General features: G+C 36.5%; 1 non-coding gene across 1 annotated transcript; it reads right to left on the reverse strand.

Moving 5' to 3' along the window:
- Nucleotides 1-16,880: 16,880 nt before the first annotated feature.
- Nucleotides 16,881-16,952, reverse strand: TRNAA-GGC (transfer RNA alanine (anticodon GGC)). Its single transcript has one exon. It is a non-coding gene; the product is annotated as a tRNA-Ala (tRNA).
- Between the last annotated feature and the right edge of the window lie 344 nt (nt 16,953-17,296).

Here is a 17,296-nt window from a genome sequence, read left to right on the forward strand (position 1 = left end):
CAGGAGGTTGGCTGTATGTGGTTTCTTTACTTTTCTGCTTCTTAGAAGAGTGACAATGGCTTCTTTTTGGGCGGTCGATATATATGAAGGATGGATGCTCCGTACAGCTGTCTTTCCCGAGGTTTTGGCTATTGTTTCGGGATGAGGTAATGTTTTGGCATGCAGTAACTGGTGTCGTCGTCATCTGGGGGTCCACATGAGTCGTAGCGTAACGAGGTGCTGGATCCTGTTGAGTATGCTGCTTAGGAGGCTGCGACTCTTGTGCAGGAGAGGATCCGGCAACTGGAGAGATGTCTTTGAACAGATCTTCTAAGATTTCTCTGTCCACTTGCGGTATGTCGATCGTTTTGGACGTGATAGACATGATTGGTACAATACAATGAGCTAATCACAACGAATCAGAAAATTAATTGGACACAGAAACATAGGGGAAAAAACTGATTCGCAGGATTTAGAGTTCTAAGCTCAAGAAGAAATATATGTAAGATGTCAGAGTTAGGAGACAGAGATTGACGCCTATATATATATAGAAATATGAAAAATAGTTTATTGAAAGGAATAAAGTAGCGTAAAGTAGAGTAGATTGATCTTGTACTCAAGCCATTGTATACAGCTCATCCTTAATGTTAATGTACACCGTATTATAAAAAATCGTAAAATCGGGGATATTTTGATAACTAATTGGTCGAATTGAATATAAAATATATCAAAGTTTTCAGAAATATATAAGCTAATTCAAATCTATAAAAAGGAAAGATGTAGCTGTGACAGAATCTCAAATCCGTTAGTCTCGTTGTAAAATCGAAGCTTATTCTAGATAATTTGCTGAAAATGAAAAATAGGCTCAAATAATCATTTATATATAAATCTGGCAATAGAATTATTGAAAGGCATTGTAAAGCTGATCAGGGAATAAATTTAATAATTTCAGCTCGGTATTACCGAATATACAAGGTCCATCAATATAAAGACATCTCTTATCTTTGCTAGATATGGCGAATCGTTCCAAAAACGGAAAAATTTTCAAAAATCACACAAAATCGATATATTTCTATGATATTTCAAGCAAGTGATAATTAAGAGCGACTAATAAAAGAAAAATAATAAGAATCAAACTCAAAAAGCAGCGAGAAGGTACTAGATGAAGGCCCCGAAGAAGTCGCTATGCTGTAACATTGCGAAGAGGAAGGTGTTCACCGCGATGGTCGTATCTTTGCCGAAGTAGTCGTTCGATTCACTAGCGGTTTTCACCAGGGTGTAGCGGACATGCGGATGTAGAAGGGCACATAAAGAATCCAAGGATTGACACACTGCAAAATAATGAAAAGATGAATTCCAGGAATATAAGCACGGAGCGTCGCAATTGATAACTTGCTTAGTTCGCGCCTTTTAAAAGACACTCCATACCAACAGCCAGCAGATGGCGTTGACAATAATCCACGATTGTCACTGAATGCTGGGAATATATATTTATATATGTACCATATATGTGTGTGTGTGGCGAGCAGAGATTTCTAAATGTTCGGATGTGTTCTTTCTCGACTGCGATGTAAATAGTTAATTTTAATTAATAGTAATTTTAATAGTGTTAAACATACATAATACAGTCTCTTAAATCAACATGTACAATATAGTGAAAAAATTCTTACACTTTGTTTCTTTTCCTTCAAACCGAGCACAACTCAGGTCTATCACCATCTATGGGCGATTTACTACCCAGTGAGTTGTGCCGGAAGTGTAACTGTATGTGTACCTAACAGTCTGAGTCCGTATGTAGCGTTGTGTTTGATTCTTCAGTGCTGCCATCTATATTTTAGTAGTGAAGTGAGTGATGTGTTATGACTGAATTACATTTGTACGTCTGTTGCTCTCTGCGGCGAGACATTTTTAAAGGGGAGATCGGCTCGCATTCGCACCTTGAAGTTGGGAACCACAGAAAACCAACTTCAGTCGACCAGCACTGTGGCGACGGTGAGGTTCGAACCCGGGACCTCGCGACCCGAGTCCGTCACCATGACCACTGGACCATCACAGCGGCGAATTCCTACCCTATAATACAAATATGAATGTGAAACGATGGAACCAAAAGTTTGAGAAAAATTATAAAGTAATGACTTATTATTGGTCTTTACGAAACGGATTGCGTAACCACTAGTAGCTCTGATCTTGAAGGAAATTCAGCAATAGTGATAGTGCGAGACACGATCATCAAACATACTCACAAATACAGGGCAGATGGGGGTATCAGGAGACCGCACCCTCTGGCGCATGCGCATAGGTCCTACTTACACCAAACCGGATTCTGTCCTGCTTAACAATTAAACTCGTTTGAACAGCTGTTAATGTGTGCATGTATTTTTACTTGACGACTTTGCTAAAGTAATTGACTCGTATAAACGGGCCTTTAGATGAAATTCATCAAAGGTAACAGTTGCGAATCATTCCATTCCACATTCAGTTTGAATTATGCCTATAAATCATTATTTTTCTGCAATTATTTTTATCCCTCCATCCTTAAATTTGCGTCCCTTTCAATGCGGCACGGGTCCCACATCTCTAAAGCTAATTGTACAATATATAGCATTAAGAAACAGGGATTTAAATCTGAGTCGGTATGGCTCAATGCGCGAGTGATTTTTGAATGCATCCACAAAAAAACTCGATCTTTTCGTTTCGAATTCTTTAAAGGAGATTCAGTAAATTTTTTTTTCACCCATTTCCATCAAAACTCATCGAGAATCTGGAATAAAGAGCTAAAAACGATAGGGAAATTTTTTTTGATTTATTCATTTATTTTCCCAAAAACTAATCTAAAAACCCCCTCTAAAAAAGATTTTTAATACTTTTTTTCTCATATATATATATACTCTAATTTTTCCATTTTTTTTCATGTAAGAGGAAGAAAAAAAAAAATTCCGCCCTGATTTTAGAGAAATTCGGTTTCAGCTCTCTTGGGCATCAAGTAAATAAAGGATGAAATTTCTCTGGATCCAATTTCCTACACGCACTTTATATATACGAGATGTGTATTAAGTTTGTTTCTTTCAAAGCTTCTGGTAATATAACCTTCTCTCTATACTGTTATGTTCGTTTAACTTCTGTAGGGAAATGGGGGGGGGGGGGAAGTATATATATATATATATATTGCGTAATTTCTTTCTAGAAATTTTCTACAAAAGCAGGATATTCCCGTTTTACCCGATTTGAAACATTTGAGGATTATTTCTTTTTATGATTGCCTAGAGTGAAGCCACTTTCGAGAATCGAATTTTTGGGTTACTTTTTCCTTCTTTTTCTATATGTATGGATTCTTATTTGGATGTGTATGAATGAAACATGTAATATAGATTGTTTATTTTTCATGAATAATTTAATGAATGAGTGCTTGACTAATAATAAAGGGACTTTGGAGTTATTATGTAGTTTTTTTTTATAATTTTTAGATATTGAGTTGTGCAGGTTAGTGTGGAATTTTATATTTGTATACATTTGTGCGAAAATTTTTGAATATATTTCATGAAAATTGTACAGGGTGCAGCATAAGAAACAGGGCGTATTGCATTTTACTGGTGAAATGTTGATTCTATATATAGAGGCTTACACTTCTAATAAAAAAAAAAGTTTTCAAATGACGTATAGTACTAAGATATGCCATTTATGTTGCAAGGGGATGTATAGTTATTAAAATAAAAAAATCCACTTTTTATACAGTCCCCGTGTTTCCCAAAACCCTGTTAAAAAGTTGTTGCTCTGTCTCTTCTGATGCCTACTGCAGAAATTACACGTTTCTAAGTGGAATATTCACTAAGATATTCGAATGCGAAAAACGAAGGAAAGTTAAAAAAAACTGCATTAAATGCCGGTAAAACGGTTTACCCGTATTTAAAAAAACTCTTCCCCTTCCCCAAGTTCTTTCCATTTTCTGAATTCGAACATCTCGGTGAATATTGCACTTGGAAACGTGGAGTGTTTTTAATCTGCATCAGATGAGACCATGAGACATGGCAAAATTTTTCTAATTGGGCATTGGGGCACACTGGGACTGTATAAAGTCAATTTTTATATTTTAATAACTATACAACCCCTTGCAACATGAATGGCACGTTTGAGTACTACACGTCATCTGGAAACCTTTCTAATTGGAAGTATGCCTCTAGGATAAACGGTTCGCCAGTAAAATGCAACACACCTTGCTTGCTATGCACACTGTATATGCTGCTGCCAAACCCAAAATTGGTCAGTTCACGAATTAGTCAATTTTGTTGTAAATTGACCCGGACAATATCCGAATTTCGGGCTTCAGCCAGCTAATTCGTGAAGTTGCCGGAGATTCCTGACCAAAGCCTGATGACAAAAGACATGATTCCGGGTCATCGCTAAGGCAGACAAGGGAACAGCGAAGACTAAAGTGAGTAAGAGGCCTAGCAGGAACTTTATACCAGTTAAACTGAGAGAGGGACAGGGAATTCAGAGGGACAGCCTTAGAAAAACTGAAAAAAAGCTTTGACCCGATCAAGGCTAAAGTGAGGATTAAGGACTGTTAGCAAACGAGAAAGGGATTAATTTTAGTTGAAACTAGTGAGAAGGAATAGAATGCTGGAGGCTCTTGCTAGGAACAGCGACCTCAATGCGAAATTCTCAGTGGATAGCGCATGAAAAATGAATCCAAAAATAACAGTCTATGACACGTCATGGTCGTGTCATGTCAAAGTTTTCAGCCAGAAATTTGTTGACGAGCAAATTGGGTATTAAAGAAGGATTCAGAATCTTTTGAAAAGGTCATAAAGAGAGAAGCAGTTTACGCGGGTTGGCAGAGAAGCACTGTGAGGGAGTTTGTCAAGCTGCTCCAGTGTTTTAAGTGTTTGTGGTTCAGGCACCTCACACATGTTTGCCGGAGAACAGAAGTATGTAAAAAGTGTGGGCAGGAGGGTCATAACCTCATGTCTTGTGTAAACTGCGTGTTCTCCAACAAAGCAAAAAAGGCTGCACTTCCCACGGATCACCTGTGTAATAATCCATCTGTAAAATTTTCCAGAGAGGAACACAAAAAACCAAAGAAGCCACGAACTATGACTTGTGAATGGGACAATGGTTCATGGCAGGGAATTAGGGCAAAGTGAAATATGAAAGAGAACAAAGTGGAATTTGCAGATTATTTGCGAGAAATGTCAAGAAATCGCAGACTATTTGTGTAACTTTAAGAAAAAAAAAAGAGAATAAACGCCCGCGTACTTTTTGGCGCCGAGAAATGGATAATAAGCCACGGACTATTTGTGCACATAACGGTATAAGTCACGGGGTAATCGCGTTTTGAGAAAATGTCGCGGTCCTCTCGTGTACTTTTAAATATGTATATAGTTTTTTATCTCATGTGTACTTTGGAGTGATGTAACATTTGTATCATCCCAGCGAGAATGTTGGATTAAAAGCCCAAGGTTGAAAGGACGAGGGGAGCTAGGTGGGCAGTATATAAGACCCATGCCACTTTTCTACAAAGTATTTACAGTGGCTTTTAACTTATATCTGTAAAGAAGGGGGAGGGTGAATTGGTCAGCAGGTTGGGCGTAGGTCTATTGATGAGGAGCGGTTGTTAGAAACATAATTGATTTGAATTCACCCCTTATAAGAAATTTGACTATTAACTTCACTGAGCGAGGTTACTGTGGTCTGAGGTCAAGAGAAAATATTCTTACAGAGAGAAGAAACAACCCATACATTTCTGGAACCAGGGTCTGAAAGGGTTAAACCAAATTCAAGATTTTGCATGTAAATTATGGGGTGGAAGACATTGGAAATTGCTTTTACAAAATTGATGTGCTGAGGATGAAATCTCACGATCCCCTCTTATCAGTCTAAAACTCACAATTTTCTCTGAAAGTTTAATAGTAAACAAATAAGGGAGATATCGAAATAATCTCTTTAAAATTTCAATTGAAATCGGGAATTAATAACACATGTAGCACATGATGCCACAAAGTTACATAAAAATAGTTTTAAGGTTGACTAATACGTATGTTGCAAATGAAATAAGGTGAAAAAAGAAGGACCAAAGAACGATATCGCGACCATAGATTCTTATACGGAATTTCATCATTTCATAGAGACCTCCTGCTCCCTCCTGTAATATGAGAATATTTCCTCATGAGGAATTCGATCTATCGAGGTAGGGACCTTCAATGTCACGGAATACAATTCCTATTGAAGATCCTGTCTATTTATTGGAATTTTGCTATGAGCTTCTTTTCTTTTTTCTTTTGGTATTGAATGAAATACGCGACGAGAATCAAATTTATCCGGGATTTCGCGGAAAAGTTCCATTTGCTCTCCTGCTTGCATTCCTGGCTCATTTTTCAATATGCTGCGCCGGAATGTCAAGAATAAGAAGGATTAATTGTTGAAGTATCTAAGGGAAGAGTGATACATCACATTCTTTGTAGATAATTATTGAAAATTCCATTTTTTCCTATAATAGCTGCGTTTAAATGAATCACAGAGATGCATGTTGAATATATTTTTGTCTATAAATCTTTAAAAGTGGACGGGCAAGGTACGAAAATGTCTTAGAAGTGCATTATAGGTGCGAAATTAATTTTCTTTCAACTTAAGGGGCCTTATACCTTTTATATGACAAAAACCTTCTTATGTAGAAATATAATTGAAAATATTATTTATCCATTGATTTATTTCAGATTTATACCCAATGTATTTGATTGTATATGCTATCCTATGCCAGTACAAACTTTCATGCATCTCTAATACTTGCGATCAATTCTGATCTAAATCATCTTCAAAAATAACGCATCAAAAATAGCTTATGATAAAATAACATGACATCATTAAAATGGAATAAAAATTAAGTCAAAATAAAGAAAACTATTTAGTTCATAAAATGACGAAAACAATTTGAGTCCCATTCTTGAGTCCATACTTGGGTTGTAAGAACTTCCAAATTTTAAAGAAATTTAATTTTTAAAAAAAGATCGAGTCAATAAAATCTCAATCTCTTCATCATTTTATGAACTAAACAGTTTTCTTTATTTTGAATCATTTTACTATACATTTATCTTAACTTCATGCAATTTTATCATGCACGCAAGATGTTTTTAATACATATTTTGAAAATTTGTAAAAATTTAAGTTTCGAAGATATGTAAAGTTTTGTACCGACATAGGGAAGTATATACAATGAAATATATGTGGTGAAAATATGAAATAAATCAGCGATTAAATAATATTTTTAATAATATTTAAAACTAAGAAATTTTTTTACTATGTTTAAAGGTAGGTGAGTTGAAGTGGGTGTGCTACCTCTTAGCTCCAGAGGTATTCATGTGTGCACCCAACTCAAATGGTTCGACTAAACTTATCGAAAAATATGTTTAAGAGGGCTGGTGCACGATCTTGTCTTCCTATGCTTTCCTATGGGAAAAATACCCTTTTTTTATATGAAACATTTAAAAATTTTCTAATCGCTTCAGGCACTCGATTTTTCTATCTCAAATACTACGCATATTCAGAGAGATAGATGGCTTTTCTCAGCCCAAGATATCAAGGAAACATTTTATTTTCTTATTAATATTATGTTTCCTTGACTATGCATATTGTTATATAATTCATCGAGAGCATTTAGGATTTTAATTGTTGGTTATTATTTTCTGGAATTTTAACTTCAACAACATGCAGCTTAGGTGTGACGAGGTTTTACATGTAAAAGAGCTGAATTCTTGAAAGAAAGTTTTATCAGAACGAATGTTTAGAACGTTATGGTTATAAAATATATGAACATGGACCACTATACAGGATGATTCCATAATTCCACTTGCCGCATTTTCATAGCGAACCGTTGATTTTAGAGGCATGTTTCAAATTAGCGAAAAATATCCGAATTACGTGTAGAACTCAGATACGTCATTCATATGGCAAGAGATCGTATAGTTATGAAAATATGAAAATCAACTTTTTGTACGGACACCCTGTTCTCAAAAACACAATTAGAAAGTTGTTGTGCTGTCTCTCCTGAGGCCAACAAAAGAAATTCCACATTTCTCAGCGAATATTGCGCTTAGAAACGCGTAATTTTTTGAAACGCTTGGCTACATGTACAATCACCGGTAAAAGAGCTAGTTTCTGAAATTTATGTTTACCAACAAAGTTTGTGTATTATGCATGATCGCCTTTAAAAGCGATAATTTTTTGGCATTTATCAAATTCACCACCGACGCTAAGGTGTTATTGCAAAACAGCTGAGGTAAAAGTGATAAATTTATCCCGAGGACTGGCGATTATGCATATTAATCGGCTGTTATTCATAATATAATCGATTTACGACATTTACCGTAACATATACACCAGCACAAGTCACATAGGAATGAATTTTTGCCACCTAAAATGATGTTGGGGGAAAAAAAATTCGGAAAATTCCGAGAAAAACATAGGAAAAAATTAATAGGAAACATGAAACACATATTCGTGATTCCAACACCTCGAAGACTTTAAAACTCCTAAAAAAAGTATTTTAACTACTTTTTTGAAGGGAAAAAAAGGAAAAACTCCGGTTTAATAAGTTTAATTAAAAGTGCTTACATACAAGTGAGATATATTTGCATGTATAAGACGCCAAAAAATAAAAGTTAATATAAAATTTCGACATGTAAACTGGGTAAGAAAAACGGATATTTGAATTATAATGAAGGAAAAATGAATGAATTAAGGCACAAAATAGCAGCGAAGGGCACAAAAAAAAAAAAGGCAAATGAAGCTTTATCAGCATTTTTCTGAACATTTTTTTTTTGGAAACTGATGAATTTGCATTTTGGTGGTTGAGCAACTAAATTCCATCGTATGTTAAAAAAAAAAGAGTAAGTTTTTTTTATTTTACTTTACCATGTTTCTATCGCTGCTGTTTCAGCATAAATATTAAGGCGGGGGAAAAAGAAGTATTAAGGAATTTGCTTGATATTGCAAAGTTATGTTGACCTTTACGGCATGTTATTTCCCTCCAACACCTCCATTAGATTTTTATTTTTGTTGCTTTCCTTAATCAGCCAATATTTTATGAAAATATATTTTCATTTGCCGTTGGAATAAGGAAAAAGAAACCTCGAGGAAATACCCTTAAGATTGTTATCGCTTTTAATGGATTGATGTTGTTGCTTGTGGGGTGATAAATGTAGTTGGCGGGAACTGGCTGTTTGAAGGTGTTGGTTTAATTCACGCATTTTTTTACTTTGGTTTTGGTGTTTTTTTTTCAGACTTTTTTGAGAACGTAAATATATCTAATACTCACAAGGTAGTTGATTCAGTATAGAAAATCTCCCGCTTGCTGGAATCTTGAGAATTCAAACACAAATACAAAAGAGCCAACAGGCAAATTGCCGATCGACGTGGCGGAAAAAAAATTCCCATAAAAATGTGATGCCAAATATAACCAAAATACAACAACCTAATATAAATGCATATATCACGAAAACAATTCATATACAGGGTGCCCTGTAAGTGCTAGCACGGCCTTTACCTCATCAACCGTCCGTCGTAGCGGTATAGTTTCAATTTAAAAAATGGTCAAAAGGGGTTTAAAAATTATCCTGTACCAGTATTGAGAGTAAAAATATAGTGTGTAACAAAATAAAAAAACCTAAACTTTTATAGCGTTTTCCTGTGGTTTAACTTCCAATTAGAAAGTTGTTGCCCTAATAAAATAAGAAGCTTTTAATCAGGCGAGTTATCTCGTAAATACCACCTAAATTGTTAAGACTACTCAGCTTTATAAAATAAGCCAGTGTTTCCCAACGTTTTTGATATCGCGTGTTCACTAGTATCAACGCTCTACGTATGACCCCTAGTAGACAGTAGAGATCAATGCTTTGCGCACATCCTGTAGCGTCAGAAGATCATCTTCATTACCACCCTCTTATAAAATGCAAAATGTAAGGTTTTTTCCTTATAATTTTGAATATCATCAAAATTGAATGAATTAGAATTTCACCGCACAAAATGCGTGCTATGGTGATGATGTGGTCATAGTGACCCCAACTTAGTGCGAGCCGATCGCACCGTTAAAAAGTCTTGCCACGGAGAGCAAAAGTACCTAGAATTGTAAAAATATAGAATCACTACACTTCACTCACGCCTTGCGACTATTAGATACACACACTTTGTTTGAGACTTGCCACGAAGCTGGGATGGAAGAGATCTCGGCAACGGGATAAGTCATGAAGGTTGCAGAACTCGCTCCCAGAGACATACCTAGCGTTCTGAAGGTCCGCCAATCACAACAGCAATCCAGCCCAGCACTAGAAGCTAAGCAAAGACGCTGTTTCCGTTTCAAAATAAATTTGGGCTATTGGATTAAAAGCCACGGTACAAAATCTGTACTAAAGTGACATGAGTCATTTTACTTCCCGCTAAAGTTCTCTCGTCCTTTCAGCTATAGACTTTTTAATACAATTTTTAGACTTTTTAATACCTTTCGGGGTGTAATAATGTTATATCTGCCCGGGATATTTCCGACAATTACACGTTATACACTACTTACAATTTATATGATAGGTTCCCGACTTTACTTGATTTGTTGTGCGAGAAGATTCACGCCTTCTCCTCTATTTAGCGTGAATAAGTAAGCGGCCTACAACACTCTTTTAGTAACTGCGCGAAAAGTCTGCGACTTCATGACCCTTTTGCGCGAACAGTCCGTGACTTTCCTTCCAGTCACGCGGCAAAACCGTGATTTTCACAATTAATCACCTGAAAACCCCTAGTTACAATCCCGGTGATACCTCTTTGTCTCACGTGCCATGCACCACCATGCACCATCTCTTCTTGTTTAGAAGTCATTATTTCTGGCTTCCTTTATTTTCTGTGTCTCCTTTTCAAGACACGTTTGCACGTTAAAGAAACGTGCAGTTCATATACACAGGACGCTGGTTTGTCACACTCTTGTTATTTGTGGCCGTCCTGCTCACATCATTTACATGTTTCTGTGCCGCCAGACCCGCGCAAGGTGCCCGAACCGCCAGCATATGCAGCACTGTAGGAGCATCACGAACTCTCTCACTGTAGTTCTCTTCCAGCCCGCATATATCACTCCACGCCTCGTAACCGCATTAAAGGACTCTGGATCTATCTTTATCATCAAATTTTCCCCCCACCTTTTGTTGGCAACTTCAACAACGGAATATGACCGATGGCAGAGTTTTGGCGTTCATTCATTCAGTAAAAAATATGCCATTCCTTGCAATAATAGTGAATGAAAATGATCCCGCGAATCCCTTACAAAGTACTCAGCAACCCCCAAGGTTCTGCGCAATACAGGTTGGGAAACACTTCTATAGGGTCTTGCGAGCGGAAGATGACAGTGCCATCAGTCAGACGAATTGACGCAGTTTGAAATCGATTGCCACAACAACGTTAGACTAAGATATTGGAAGCTGCTACGTAAAAAGAAAAAGAAAGTAAAGGTAATCTGAAAATCCACCCCCCCCCCATCCACACAAATATCCGATTTCTATACAGATAATGTATGGGGTAACGCTTCATTTGACGCTGATGATAAGTAATTAAAATAATAAGTTGATGAGACAAGTCATTTTCGATCGAACGACTCTCCTCGGTTTAGGATTCTGCGACTCCCATGAAATTTAAGAATGCAGACGCCAAAGAAAAATACAAGAAAATGAACGGGGTATGAGTTTTCGGAATCGAAGCAAATGGAGTAAAAGCTGAAAATCAATTAAGTATTTTCTGTCCCTCAAAAAAAAAAAATAAAATGGAATCATTTGCTGATGCGGGAATCATTCCTTTTTTCTTCCACATTTTTCAGCTTTAAGGGAAAAACTCATTTTCATTCAGCAATACTTTTATTCCTTTATTCTTTTCTTTAATGCTCTCTTTTCTTACTTTTTACCTCTATGGAAACTGTCTTATCTTAATGATCGGCAAAAGTTTTGATTTCAGTTTTTCGTTGTTTATTTTGAGGGCATTATTCCTTGGTAAATAGCCTTCAGGGATATATCACTAAAAGTAAAAAAAAAAGACTGAAAGGAAAAACTATCTTTTCTTTTTCCTTCCAAAGAGAGAACTCATTCAAGATATCGAAGTATAAAGACGCTGGAAGAAGATCCCGTGGGAAAATATGTATTATACATAAACCTTGATCAACTGTATATCAAATTAATGTCTATATATATATTTTTGTGAGTATGTCGGAAACTTATGATGTTTCAGATAAGTTCAGAATCCGAAGGTTTTCTAGAGCGAATGCTCTGGAAATTGCATCGTTCGACCGGTTATGCGTTGTGATTTCACTACTGCTGCAATATATAGTTTAGACAATTTATAATATATGTATTTAAATTATCTGAGTGTGTGTATATATATATATGTTTTGTTTATCATTATATATTTGGGACAATATACACTGATTTGTTCAGGAGTGGTAAAGTATAAACCATAACAAAAGTTCAAGAGCAGAATAAAAAAATAAATACTATTCACAGTGCCTGGTATCACCGGGATTGTAACTAGTGGTTTTCAGGTGAATCTGGTGTTCTACGTACCGAAACAAGAGAAAGCCAACGTCGCTATTAATTTATTCGAGTTTATGGGGAGTTTGATCACGTATACCAAAAGATATCGTAACCTAGGGAAGTAATAAAGTGGTTTTGATGACGTCATATAGCAGCATATCTTGTCTGGGACTACATAATATGGTTTTTACAACGGCGTACACCGCATATCTTGTCGTGACTTCATAATATTGTTTTGATGACGTCATAAGGCACATAGTGTTCTAGTGACGCCATGATATGGGTTTATATGACGCCATGAAAAGGTCACAGGGTTCTAGTGAGTCATGATATCGTTTTGATGACGCAATATAAGCACATATAGTGACATATTAATGTGGTTTTTAATGACGTCGTAGAAAGTGCACCATCGTTCAAAAAGTGCATATCCTTTGACGCCATGAAAAACATAACATGTTCTAGTGACGTTACTATATAGTTTTGATGACGTCACGAGAAGCATTTCGTGTTCTAGTGACGTCAGAATATGGTTTTTATGACGTCATAGAGGAGCATATCACGTTTTAGTGATATCGTAATGTGTTATTGATGATGTATTAGAAGAATTATATAGTATTCTAGGATGTGATAATAGTTTTGATGAAGTCTTAGAAGAAAATATCTTGCCAGTGCCGTCATAATAATGGTTTTGATGATGTTGCAGAAAACACCCTGTATTGTACATGACGTCATAAATGAGCCACACGATGTCTTAAAATTATTGCTACTCACATCGGGCATGATGTCGTTTTCATCTAGCATAGACAAGTTGTAATTGTCTTTAATTAATTAGAAACAAAACCATTTGAGGATGAAATCTATTTCGTGACTGAATAATATGAGATGACACGTCAATATATACTGTTTGACTTCTAGGGATAACACCACAATCACAGATTTCACTGATTCCATGGTACTTCGTTACAAGTCTTGAAAACAGCGTAAGAATCTATGACGTATCACTAGAACAGTATAATGCGAAATTAAACCAATATTTACTTTTCTTATGGCAAGAAATCGAAACAATATTCAGCATGATGAAACGTCATGAAAAATAATATTCAGCATGATGAAACGTCATGAAAAACAATATTCAGCATGATGAAACGTCATGAAAAACAATATTCAGCATGATGAAACGTCATGAAAAACAATATTCAGCATGATGAAACGTCATGAAAAACAATATTCAGCATGATGAAACGTCATGAAAAACAATATTCAGCATGATGAAACGTCATGAAAAACAATATTCAGCATGATGAAACGTCATGAAAAACAATATTCAGCATGATGAAACGTCATGAAAAACAATATTCAGCAGTATGAAACACAACATTCACAATATTCGACTTTGCGAAACACATCATTCGTAATATTCGAATTTGCGAAACATCATCAAAACAACATCCAGCATTATGGCACAGGGCTGGAAATAGAGGGGCAACTGCCCTGCGCGGTAAAATTTAGGAGACGATAAATTTTTTTAGGTGGAAACAAAAGCACCGAAATAAAATTATCGAGTCTTACAGTGGATGGGGTGGAAACAATCATGTTTGTTTCCCCCCCCCCCCCCCCCCACAAATTTCCTAGTTACAGACCTGTTAAGACACGTCAATGCAATATCAATTTTTCATGAAGGTAAAGTGTCGTTTGTCTTCACGCAGAAGTAAATTTTCCTTTTTAATCGACATAAAAGATGTAAGGGGCTAATATTTCTGTTAGTGGGCAACTACGGCTGTTATAAATTGCATCAGTGACGTGTCTAATCTCTTCTAATTAGAGTTTGCAGTCCAGATTTTAATTTAATTGAATCAAAATGAAATTGAATCAGAAAAACATTCTGACAGAGTGTTCACAAAAGGAAAAAAAAAACTGAACACTTGATTATATAAAACTCATTTAAACTGGTGCAGCTTCATCTACGGTGACGATAAAATACGTAAACGTTAGCAATTAAGAGAAGATAACACACGAAATGCAGTCTTTATTTGAGTAGATTATGCAGAAGGTAATTCTTATTTTGACAAAAGGGCTTTCCACATCTTGGATTGACGTACCATCAGAACAATATCCAACATTATCATCAGCAAATATTCAGCATTACCACGCGTCAGCCAAATAATATTCGACATTACGAAACGTCATAAGAATGATATTAGACATGATGACACGTCAGTTAAATAGTATCCAGTATTATGGCACATCATGGAAACAATATTCAGCATTATGATGCGTCATCAGAACAATGTTTACAGTTATGAAAACCAAACAATATTCACCATCTGAGAAAACCATCGAAACAATATCCACCACTCATGAAGACCATGAAAACAATATCCTGCACATGACAAATCATCAAAACAATATTCGGCGTTACAACACGCCATAAAAATGATATTCAGCAAATCGTTATAAAAAAATATTCACTTTTATAACGTGTCATCAAAACAATGTTCAGCACTTATGACAAGTGAATATATGATCGATTTTTCATGAGGGTGAGGTGTCATTCGTCGTCTTCGTCACGCAGAAATAAATTTTCACTTCAGTGACAAAAAACAAATGGAAAAATATAAAAAATTAGGGGCTACTATTTTCGTCAAGTGGGCAAGAACCACGGCTGTCATAAATTGCAATAGTGACATGTCTAATTTCTTCTTATTAGAGCCTGCAGTGCATGTTTTAATTTAACTGAGTCAGAATGCAAAAATATTCTAACATATTATTCGCAAAAAAAAACCCCTATACATTCAAACTAATTTAAACGGGTGCATCTTCATCTAGGGGGCCACGATAAAATACATAAACGTTAGCAATCAAGAGGAGGTAACATATGAAATGCGGTCTTTATTGGGCAGATTGCAGAAGGCAACTCCTTTTATTGACATAAGGCTTTCCACATCTCTGATTGTCACGTCATCCAAATAATATTCTTCAGCATCATGACACTTTAGCAGAACAATATCCAGCATTAATGACAGCCGCTGTAGTGGTCATAGTGACGGGCGAGGATCGGATGAAGTTGGTTTACTGCGGTTTCCAACTTCAAGGCGCGAATGCGAGCCGATCTCCCCGTTATAAAGTCTCGCCGCAGAGAGCAACAGGCCTACAACGGTATAATTATTCATTCATTACACTTCAAGCACTGTGAGTTGAGTAAAAACTCATAGTTTAAAAACTTGATTGCAGATGGCAGCGCTACACATAACAAGCATTACACAGAAACAAACTTCACAGAGAGAGTCCACTATACATACACACACATTACAACATGTACCAATTCGTTAGAAGTTCCGCAGTGGAATATAGACGAGGTGCATGTCTGGTTTAGTAGTAGTAGCATTAATGATACATCATGGAAAGAATATTCAGCCCACAATGAAACGTCATCTAAACAATATTTACCATAATGGATACACGCCATAAAAACAATATTCAGCGTCATAACGCAATGTCAATCAAAACAGCATCCAACATTAGGACACACCATTCAAATACAGGGCGTTCTGTTAATGGACCGACAAACTCAGAGGGTTGTTAGTAGGCATCAAGAGGAACAAAAACTGCAATGGGGCATGGTGTCGCAAACCACGTTGAGAGGGTGAAAATCGCGAAAAACGCATGCAGGTTTCGAGGAGACGAAAGGTGGATGTCAGTGGATCGCTGAATGCGTTCGTGGGTTCGCTCACAATATCTGACGTTACCACCATTTATGCGATGCATGTGGACAAACCGGGGGATCTCATCGGAGGATTGTCGTTGCTGCGGCAGACATCAAACCATACCTGGCATCTTCGAGCGCGTCCGGGAATCGTTTTTACGTCGTTGTAGACTGTGCAATGACGTCAACGGCTGCCACTTCCAACAACTCTTGTAATAATTAATCAAAAAATTTTGTTGTTGTTATTATTGTATTTTTTGTCGTTCCAGCGTGACGTCGAAACCTGCATGCGTTTTTCGCGATTTTCACCCTTTCAACGTGATTAGCGACACCATGTTCCATTGTAATTTTTGTTCCTCTTGATGCCTACTAACAACCCTCTGAGTTTGTCGATCCATTAACAGAACACCCTGTATATTCAACATTATGACACATCATAAAAATAATATTCAGGATTATGAGACGTCATCAAAATACTGTTCAGCATTATGACGCACCATAAAAACAATATCTGGCATAATGACGCGTTATTAAAACAATATTCAGCATTATGACGCACCATAAAACAATACAAGATATGCAGAAGACTGGATGTTGTGAAGATATTTATTATTTGAGATGTTAATTTTTTAAGGAAGGAAAAAACTCATCTCTGCCTCTACCGGGAGTCGAACCCGGGCCCCTCGATTGCCGGACGAGTGCTCTGACCACTAAGCTACAGAGGAGATAGAGATTTTCCTTCGCTAGAGCGTATATATGCCGAACGGAACCGTGCAATGGACGGTGAAACCGATCAGCTAATATTCGACATTATGACATATCATTCAAATAATGTTCAATATTATGACACGTCAAAAAGAATAAAATTCAGCACTATGGCCCGTCATCAAAACGCTATTCAGCATAATGACACGTCAATACAATTTCAATTTTTCATGCAGGTGAGGTGTTATAATTCTTTCCTATGCAATTTTCTCTAATCACTTCATCAACATGAAAAAATGGAAGGCTAATGCTCTGATAGTGAGCAACCATTCCTGTGATTAAATAGCATTTGCGGCGTGTCTGA

The sequence above is a fragment of the Pholcus phalangioides genome, unplaced genomic scaffold (genome assembly GCF_987345545.1).
Source record: "Pholcus phalangioides strain wild (caught in Gottingen) unplaced genomic scaffold, Ppha-v1.0 ptg000018l_1, whole genome shotgun sequence".
NCBI classification, from domain to species: domain Eukaryota; kingdom Metazoa; phylum Arthropoda; class Arachnida; order Araneae; family Pholcidae; genus Pholcus; species Pholcus phalangioides.